Source organism: Pseudonaja textilis, chromosome 3, assembly GCF_049901715.1.
Source record: "Pseudonaja textilis isolate UNSWEBS1 chromosome 3, rPseTex1.2, whole genome shotgun sequence".
NCBI classification, from domain to species: Eukaryota; Metazoa; Chordata; class Lepidosauria; order Squamata; family Elapidae; genus Pseudonaja; species Pseudonaja textilis.
The window spans coordinates 3,469,928-3,479,370 of record NC_141992.1 but is presented as its reverse complement, the minus strand read 5'-3'; the positions used below and the strand labels follow the sequence as shown (position 1 = coordinate 3,479,370).

The following is a 9,443-nucleotide window of genomic DNA, read 5'->3' as shown; positions in this document are numbered from 1 at the left end:
AGAAAGAAAGAAAGAAAGAAAGAAAGAAAGAAAGAAAGAAAGAAAGAAAGAAAGAAAGAAAGAAAGGAAGGAAGGAAGGAAAGAAAGGAAAGAAAGAAAAGAAAGAAAGAGAGAAAGGAAGGAGGGAAGGAAGGAAGGAAGGAAGGATGGAAGGAAGGAAGGAAGGAAGGAAAGAAAGAAAGAAAGAAAGAAAGAAAGAAAGAAAAGGAAGGAAGGAAGGAAGGAAGGAAGGAAGGAAGGAAGGAAGGAAGGAAAGGAAAAAGGAAAAGGAAAGAAAAGGAAGGAAGGAAAGGAAGGAGGAAGGAAGAAAGGAAGGAAAGAAAGGAAGGAAGGAAGGAAGGAAGGAAGGAAGAAAGAAAGAAAGAAAGAAAGGAAGGAAGGAAGGAAGGAAGGAAGGAAGGAAGGAAAGAAAGGAAGGAAGGAAGGAAGGAAGGAAGGAAGGAAAGAAAGAAAAAGAAAGAAAGAAAGGAAGGAAGGAAGGAAGGATGGAAGGAAGGAAGGAAGGAAGGAAGGAAGGAAGGAAGGAAGGAAGGAAGGAAAGAAAGGAAAGAAAGAAAGGAAGGAAGGAAGGAAGGAAGGAAGGAAGGAAGGAAAGAAAGAAAGGAAGGAAAGAAAGGAAGGAAGGAAGGAAGGAAGGAAGGAAGGAAGGAAGGAAGGAAAGGAAAGAAAGAAAGAAAGAAAGAAAGAAAGAAAGAAAGAAAGAAAGAAAGAAAGAAAGAAAAGAAAAACCAACCAACTCAAAGAGTCCCTCGCCTTTCCGGGTTTCCCATCCAAAGCCGCAGCTCTGCCAAGATGCCAACTGAGGTGATCTTTTTCCCGCTCTCCGCACGCAGGTGAGTCATCCAGGCATGTTGCAAGAGGCTGGCAAAGCACCTTTGCTCACCTGTGGCAGAGTTCCTTCTTAAGCCCCCCTCAGGTGATCACAATCAGCAATGGCACACACAACGCAACAATGTCCCCCTGCCTGATTTTTCGGTGTAGAGAAAGTCCCTGCGCTTCAGCTGTGACAAGTCTAAATGCAGCTAGTCCTCAATTTACAAACAGTTCGTTTAGTGACCGTTTGAAAACAGGAAGAACAATCCACCCGTGGAACAGAAGTTGCCCTCGGAAGTTGCGGGGGCTTCATCCCTGGAGGCTTTCAAGAAGAGACTGGACTCCCACCTGTCAGAAATGGTGTAGGGTCTCCTGCTTGGGCGGAGGGTTGGGCTGGATGACCTACAAGTTCCCTTTCCAGCTCTGTTCATCTGTATCTATATCAATCATCACTTGAGACTTTCAAGAAGAGATTGGGCTGTCAGAAATGGTGTAGGATCTGCTTGGGCAGGGGGTTGGACTAGATGACCGCCAAGGTCCTTCCAACTCTGTTATGTGGGAGCTTCATCCCTGGAGGCTTTCAAGAAGAGACTAGACTGCCATTTGTCAAAAATGATGTAAGGTCTCTCACTTGGGCAAGGGGTTAGACTAGATGACCTACAAGATCCCTTCCAGCTCTGTTCATCTGTATCTATATCAATCATCACTTCAGACTTTCAAGAAGAGATTGGACTGTCACAAATGGTGTAGGGTCTCCCATTTGGGCAGGGGGTTGGACTAGATGACCTACAAGGTCCCTTCCAACTTTGATTACCTGTTATCTGTTAAAATGCAATGGGGGTGTGAAAAAAAAAAAAGCAACTTATGGCCATTTTCCACTCTTATGACGGTTGCAGTGCCCGGGGCTCACACGATCCCCTTTTGTCACCTTCCAACAAGCCAAGTCAACAGGGAAGCAAACCTGATTCACTTAACGTCCGGGTTTCGATCTTAACATCAGCAGTGATTCCCGTCACGACCATATTACTCCCTTAACATGGGCACTGATTCACTTAACGACCGTGGCAACAAAGGTCGTAAAGTGGGGCAAAACCTGTCTCGCTTAGCAACAGAATTTCTTTAGGGGCGGTCCATTGCCGTTGTAAGTCGAGGACCACTAATTTTTTTTTTTTTATCAGGGAATTGTTTTATGGGGCTTACATTTCCAAGTCGCAAAACGGGTTCGATCCCCGTCTAGGGTGCCCCGAACGTGCCAGATCCCAGCTTGGCCTGGCCTTTGCCCTCGTCCCACATGTGCCAAGCGCATAGCAGGGTGATTCATCCATGGGCCACTCACCGATGGTGATGCACCATTAGTGAGCAATGCGCCAGGGGCTGAGTCAACAACCCCCAATACTTCCCTCTCCACTGAGCCATTGGGGCCAGGAGGTGGACCAGCCCCCCTGTTTTCCCCCCCTATCCTACCAACCTCCAGGACCCCCCTCCAAAAAAACCCAGCCCGGCTGAGGATCATGGGACCTGTAGTTTCTCCCTCCGCCCCCCTCCATCTTCCTTTAAGAATGCACCTGTGGTACCTCTGCATGGGGGTAACGCTCGCAGGGGGTTTTGGGCCTCCCCCTGAAAACTCAGCCCCCTCCCCTCCTCCTCCTCCTCCTCCTCCCTCCTCCCCACTCCTCAATTCTTCCCTTGCCCCCCACCCCGTTTGCGTTTGTAGCTCACCCTCCCCCAAAAAGGAAAGTCAACCTGTGCAATTAAGGAGAATTTTTCTGACCATGAGAACCATCAACCCATGGAACCAAAGTTGCCTTCAGAAGTTCTGGGAGCTTCATCCCTGGAGGCTTTCAAGAAGAGACTGGACTGTCAGCTGCCAGAAACAGTGTAGGGTCTCCTGCTTGGGCAAGGGGGGTTGGACTAGATGACCTCCAAGGTCCCTCCCAACTCTATTATTATTGTATTATTCAGAAGTTGTGGCAGCTTCATCCCTGGAGGCTTTCAAGAAGAGACTGGACTGTCAGCTGTCAGAAACAGTGTAGGGTCTCCTGCTTGGGGGCGGGGTTGGACTAGATGACCTCCCTTCCAACTCCGTTAATCTATTAGTTAATACTTCTGTGGTAGATCTAATCCTGCTCTCTTAACCTGGGAAGGACCAGGGGAGACATGAAGCTTTCAAGAAGAGACCGGACTCCCACCTGTCAGAAATGGTGTAAGGTCTCCTGCTTGGGGGGAGGGGGGAGTTGGACTAGATGACCTCCAAGGTCCCTTCCAACTCTATTATTATTCTATCATTCAGAAGTTGCGGCAGCTTCATCCCTGGAGGCTTTCAAGAAGAGACTGGACTGTCAGCTGTCAGAAACAGTGTAGGGTCTCCTGCTTGGGGGCGGGGTTGGACTAGATGACCTCCCTTCCAACTCGTTAATCTATTAGTTAAGACTTCTGTGGTAGATCTAATCCTGCTCTCTTAACCTGGGAAGGACCAGGGGAGACATGAAGCTTTCAAGAAGAGACCGGACTCCCACCTGTCAGAAATGGTGTAGGGTCTCCTGCTTGGGCAGGGGGAGTTGGACTAGATGACCTCCAAGGTCCCTTCCAACTCTATTATTATTCTATCATTCAGAAGTTGCGGCAGCTTCATCCCTGGAGGCTTTCAAGGAGAGATTGGACTGCCATCTGTCAGAAACGGTGTAGGGTCTCCTGCTTGGGGGCGGGGTTGGACTAGATGACCTCCCTTCCAACTCTGTTAATCTATTAGTTAAGACTTCTGTGGTAGATCTAATCCTGCTCTCTTAACCTGGGAAGGACCAGGGAGACATGAAGCTTTCAAGAAGAGACTGGACCGCCACCTGTCGGAAACGGTGTAGGCTCTCCTGCTTGGGCAAGGGGGGGTTGGACTAGATGCCCTCCAAGGTCCCTTCCAACGCTGATGACCTCTTATCCGTGGGACTGGGAAAAGGGCACTTCGAGGAGGCGGGGAAAGGTGGCTCCAATGAAGAGGGGACCTCCGAGCATGGGCAGAGAGCTGGATGGGGCAGAGGAAGACGTGGGAGGAAGCCCCCTCGCACCCCCCCCCCGCTTCCCCCGTTGCTTAAAGGGGTGCACCGCATTGTCATCGCCCCCCCCCAGCCAGTCCGGGACCCCCCTCCCCTCCCCACCGTACCTTCGGGCCGTGTGCAGTGGGGTGGAGTGGGGGGGTCTTCTCTGCCTTCCTCCCCCGGGAAAGAGCCCGGGCTGGCGGGGCAAGCGGGGTCTCAGGTGCGTGGCGGGGCCATCCTCGCCGTTGCGACCGACCCCGCGGAGCGCCTTTGTCTGAGCCCCGCCGCGCGCCGCTCCTGCACCGAGCCGCGGGGATGATGTAACCCCGGCGGCGGCGGCGGCGACGGAGGGGTGGGCGGCTGGCAGCGCCCGCCTTCCTCCCTGCCTTCCCTCCGCCTCCGGCTCCGCCTCGGCTCGGCTCGGCTGACGCGGCCGGCAGCGCGGATTGCAGCAGGACTCCCGCGGCCGGCGACGCCGCCTCGATTGCAGCCCGATTGCGCCATAGGAGCTGCGCTTGCGCGGACGGGCGCTTTTTTTTTTTTTTTCCAAGCGGAGCCCCGCCACCTCCCGTCGTCCCCAGGAGGCAGGGCTGGCGTGGGATGGGACTTGGAGTCCTTAACGAGCCTGGGCATTGGGGGCTGCTGAGATGGGAGTTGGAGTCCTTAGCGACCCTGGGGAATTTGGGGGCTGCTGGGATGGGAGTTGGAGTCCTTAGCGACCCTGGGAAATTTAGGGGCTGCTGCGATGGGAGTTGGAGTCCTTAACGAGCCTGGGGAATTTTGGGGCTGCTGAGATGGGAGTTGGAGTCCTTAACGACCCTGGGCATTGGGGGCTGCTGAGATGGGAGTTGGAGTCCTTAATGACCCTGGGCATTGGGGGCTGCGGAGATGGGAGTTGGAGTCCTTAACGAGCCTGGGGAATTTGGGGGCTGCTGAGATGGGAGTTGGAGTCCTTAACGACCCTGGGCATTGGGGGCTGCTGGGATGGGAGTTGGAGTCCTTAACGACCCTGGGCATTGGGGGCTGCTGGGATGGGACTTGGAGTCCTTAACGACCCTGGGCATTGGGGGCTGCTGGGATGGGAGTTGGAGTCCTTAGCGACCCTGGACATTGGGGGCTGCTGAGATGGGAGTTGGAGTCCTTAACGACCCTGGGCATTGGGGGCTGCTGAGATGGGAGTTGGAGTCCTTAACGACCCTGGGCATTGGGGGCTGCTGGGATGGGACTTGGAGTCCTTAACGACCCTGGGCATTGGGGGCTGCTGAGATGGAGTTGGAGTCCTTAGCGACCCTGGACATTGGGGCTGCTGAGATGGGAGTTGGAGTCCTTAACGACCCTGGGCATTGGGGGCTGCTGGGATGGGACTTGGAGTCCTTAACGACCCTGGGCATTGGGGGCTGCTGGGATGGGAGTTGGAGTCCTTAACGACCCTGGGCATTGGGGGCTGCTGGGATGGGAGTTGGAGTCCTTAACGACCCTGGGCATTGGGGGCTGCTGGGATGGGACTTGGAGTCCTTAACGACCCTGGGCATTGGGGGCTGCTGAGATGGAGTTGGAGTCCTAGCGACCCTGGACATTGGGGGCTGCTGAGATGGGAGTTGGAGTCCTTAACGACCCTGGGCATTGGGGGCTGCTGGGATGGGACTTGGAGTCCTTAACGACCCTGGGCATTGGGGCTGCTGGGATGGGAGTTGGAGTCCTTAACGACCCTGGGCATTGGGGGCTGCTGAGATGGGACTTGGAGTCCTTAACGACCCTGGGCATTGGGGGCTGCTGAGATGGGAAATGGAGTCCTTAATGACCCTGGGGAATTTGGGGGCTGCTGAGATGGGAGTTGGAGTCCTTAACGACCCTGGGCATTGGGGGCTGCTGGGATGGGAGTTGGAGTCCTTAGCGATCCTGGGTATTGGGGCTGCTGGGATGGGAGTTGGAGTCCTTAACGAGCCTGGGAATTTAGGGGCTGCTGGATGGGAGTTGGAGTCCTTAACGACCCTGGGCATTGGGGGCTGCTGGGATGGGAGTTGGAGTCCTTAACGACCCTGGGAAATTTAGGGCTGCTGGGATGGGAGTTGGAGTCCTTAACGAGCCTGGGCATTGGGGCTGCTGAGATGGGAGTTGGAGTCCTTAATGACCCTGGGCATTGGGGGCTGCTGGGATGGGAGTTGGAGTCCTAACGACCCTGGGCATTGGGGGCTGCTGGGATGGGACTTGGAGTCATGCGACCCTGGGCATTGGGGGCTGCTGGGATGGGAGTTGGAGTCCTAACCCTGGCATTGGGGGCTCTGAGATGAGTTGGAGTCCTTGCCCTGGACATTGGGGCCTGAGATGGGAGTTGGAGTCTTGACCCTGGGCATTGGGGGCTGCTGGGATGGGACTTGGAGTCCTTAACGACCCTGGGCATTGGGGGCTGCTGGGATGGGACTTGGAGTCCTTAGCGACCCTGGGCATTGGGGGCTGCTGGGATGGATGGGAGTTGGATGGGTTGGAGTCCTTAGCGACCCTGGGCATTGGGGGCTGCTGAGATGGGAGTTGGGTCCTTACGACCCTGGGCATTGGGGGCTGCTGAGATGGGACTTGGAGTCATTAACGACCCTGGGCATTGGGGGCTGCTGGGATGGGAGTTGGAGTCCTTAACGACCCTGGGCATTGGGCTGCTGGATGGGATTGAGTCATGACCCTGGGCATTGGGGCTGCTGAGATGGGATGGACCTGAATTGGGCTGCTGAGATGGGAGTTGGAGTCCTATGACCCTGGGCATTGGGCTGCTGGGATGGAGTTGAGTCCTTAGCGATCCTGGGATGGGGGCTCTGGATGGAGTGGAGTCGGCCTGGGCATTGGGGCTGATGGGATGGGAGTTGGGTTGGGGGCTGCTGGAGTTGAGTCTTAGAGCCTGGGCATTGGGGCTGCTGGGATGGGAGTTGGGTCCTTAACACCCTGGGCATTGGGGCTGCTGGGATGGGAGTTGGAGTCCTTAGCGACCCTGGGCATTGGGGGCTGCTGAGATGGGAGTTGAGTCCTTGACCCTGGGCATTGGGGGCTGCTGCGATGGGACTTGGAGTCCTTAGCGACCCTGGGCATTGGGGCTGCTGGGATGGAGTTGGAGTCTTACGACCTGGGCATTGGGGCTGCTGAGATGGGACTTGGAGTCCTGACCCTGGGCATTGGGGCTGCTGAGATGGGAAATGGAGTCCTTAATGACCCTGGGAATTTGGGGCTGCTGAGATGGGAGTTGGAGTCCTTAACGACCCTGGGCATTGGGGCTGCTGGGATGGGAGTTGGAGTCCTGCGATCCTGGGTATTGGGGGCTGCTGGGATGGGAGTTGGAGTCCTTAACGAGCCTGGGCATTGGGGGCTGATGGGATGGGAGTTGGAGTCCTAACGACCCTGGGCATTGGGGGCTGCTGGGATGGGAGTTGGAGTCCTTACGAGCCTGGGCATTGGGGGCTGCTGGGATGGGAGTTGGAGTCCACCGACCCTGGGCATTGGGGGCTGCTGGGATGGGAGTTGGAGTCCTTAGCGACCCTGGGCATTGGGGGCTGCTGAGATGGGACTTGGAGCCCTTGCGACCCTGGGCATTGGGGGCTGCTGCGATGGGACTTGGAGTCCTTAGCGACCCTGGGCATTGGGGGCTGCTGGGATGGGAGTTGGAGTCCTTAACGAGCCTGGGCATTGGGGGCTGCTGGGATGGGACTTGGAGTCCTTAACGAGCCTGGGCATTGGGGGCTGCTGAGATGGGACTTGGAGTCCTTAGCGAGCCTGGGCATTGGGGGCTGCTGAGATGGGACTTGGAGCCCTTAACGACGCTGGGCATTGGGGGCTGCTGAGATGGGACTTGGAGTCCTTAACGAGCCTGGGCATTGGGGGCTGCTGAGATGGGACTTGGAGTCCTTAACGAGCCTGGGCATTGGGGGCTGCTGAGATGGGACTTGGAGTCCTTAGCGAGCCTGGGCATTGGGGCTGCTGGGATGGGAGTTGGAGTCCTTAGCGACCCTGGGCATTGGGGGCTGCTGCGATGGGACTTGGAGTCCCTGTCCTATTGTTTCTTTTATATATTTTTATTTTTCTTATATGTATCCATGTATCCATAACTATGTATATACTTATACCTGTATCTTGTAAGTGATTGACAAATCAAATAAATGAATAAATAAATAAACCCCGGCGATTGGGGGCTGCTGCAAGGAGGTGCGGTGAAACGGGGAAGGGGGGGCTGTCCAACGCCCCCCCGACCCTCCTCTTTAGAAGGGCAGGAAGCTTTTGGGGAGGGGGGGCTTTCCACAGCCCCTCCCCCGAAGCTCCGCACCTGCTTACAGCAGCCGCAGATCGGCCGGGGGCGTCGCACTCCAACTCCCATCGCAGGAGACCCCGATCGGCAGGGGATGATGGGAGATGTGGCTCTCCACCTGGAGAGCGCCCGGTCGGGAACGGGCCCCTTTAGTTAATCGCAAAGGCGGCGCAGAGAACCGGCCGAACTCCGAAAGGACGGCGGCTGGGCGGAGTGTTAAAAAAAAAAAAAAAAACACCTCTGCACATGCTCAGAGGCCAGGGCGAGGCTTGCAAAGGCGCGGCCCGAGAGGCCAACAAACCCCTGGGATTGGTTAGAATCGGATAAAGCTTTGGAAATGTGGGGGGGACAAGCGAAAGTGAAACCCTCCGAGGGTGACGCAACCCAGGAAAGTTTTGCAGAGTTCGCCAGCCCTTCCCTTGGGAAAGGTGGGCTGGAGCGCCTGACCGAATTCGGTTTGATACGGTATATACAGGTAGATCGTAATGTTGTAAGCCGCCCGGAGTTACCTGTGTGCGACTTGGGCTGCCCTATAAGTTTGTGTGTTTGAGAGAGAGAGAGTGTGAGAGAGAGATTGAAAGAGAGAGATAATTATATAAATTATAAATGACAGGGAGATGAGAAGGAGGAAGGGAAGAAGGGAGAGTGAAAGAGAGAGAGAGAGAGAATAGAAAGATGATAGATACCATAACTAGATAGATAGGCAGGCAGGCAGGGGGATGGATGAATAGAGAGAGAGATGATAGACGGATAATACAGTGATGATAGATAACAGATAACATTTTAATAGATATTATTTTTAATAATATATGTTTGTGTTTACACCTGAGTACATATGTGGTGAATTATACACACAGACACACAGATATAGATGTATGTATGTATGTATGATGCATGTATGTATGTATGCATAGTATTCAGCTTTGTTGGGGTATTTTCCCACGTCATTACAGTTGTGCTTTTAAAGTTGTAGCAACGTTTCGGCAGAATCTCATCTGCCATCATCAGACTGTTCGTCTGTGAGTCAGACTTTTACAGTTGTTTCAGTTTTAAATTTGTAAAAGTCTGACTCACAGACGAACACAATACAGAAGCCTGATGATGGCAGATGAGATTCTGCCGAAACGTTGCTACAACTTTAAAAGCACAACTATAATGACGTGGGAAAATACCCCAACAAAGCTGCGAAAACTTAAGTTACCTGCGAAAACTTAAGAAAACACACATGCACACACACATATGTATGTATGTATGTGTATATATATATATATATATATACACACACACACACACACACATACACATATATATATATA

General features: G+C 54.1%; 1 protein-coding gene across 1 annotated transcript in view; it reads right to left on the bottom strand.

Annotated features, from left to right (window-relative positions):
* Positions 1-4,184, bottom strand: part of TRIB3 (tribbles pseudokinase 3) — a 12,015-nt gene extending 7,831 nt beyond the window's left edge. Inside the window, exon 1 of the mRNA XM_087928811.1 lies at positions 3,968-4,184. The gene's annotated coding sequence lies outside the window, so the exon portion shown is untranslated. The remainder of the gene's footprint in view (positions 1-3,967) is intronic.
* Between the last annotated feature and the right edge of the window lie 5,259 nt (positions 4,185-9,443).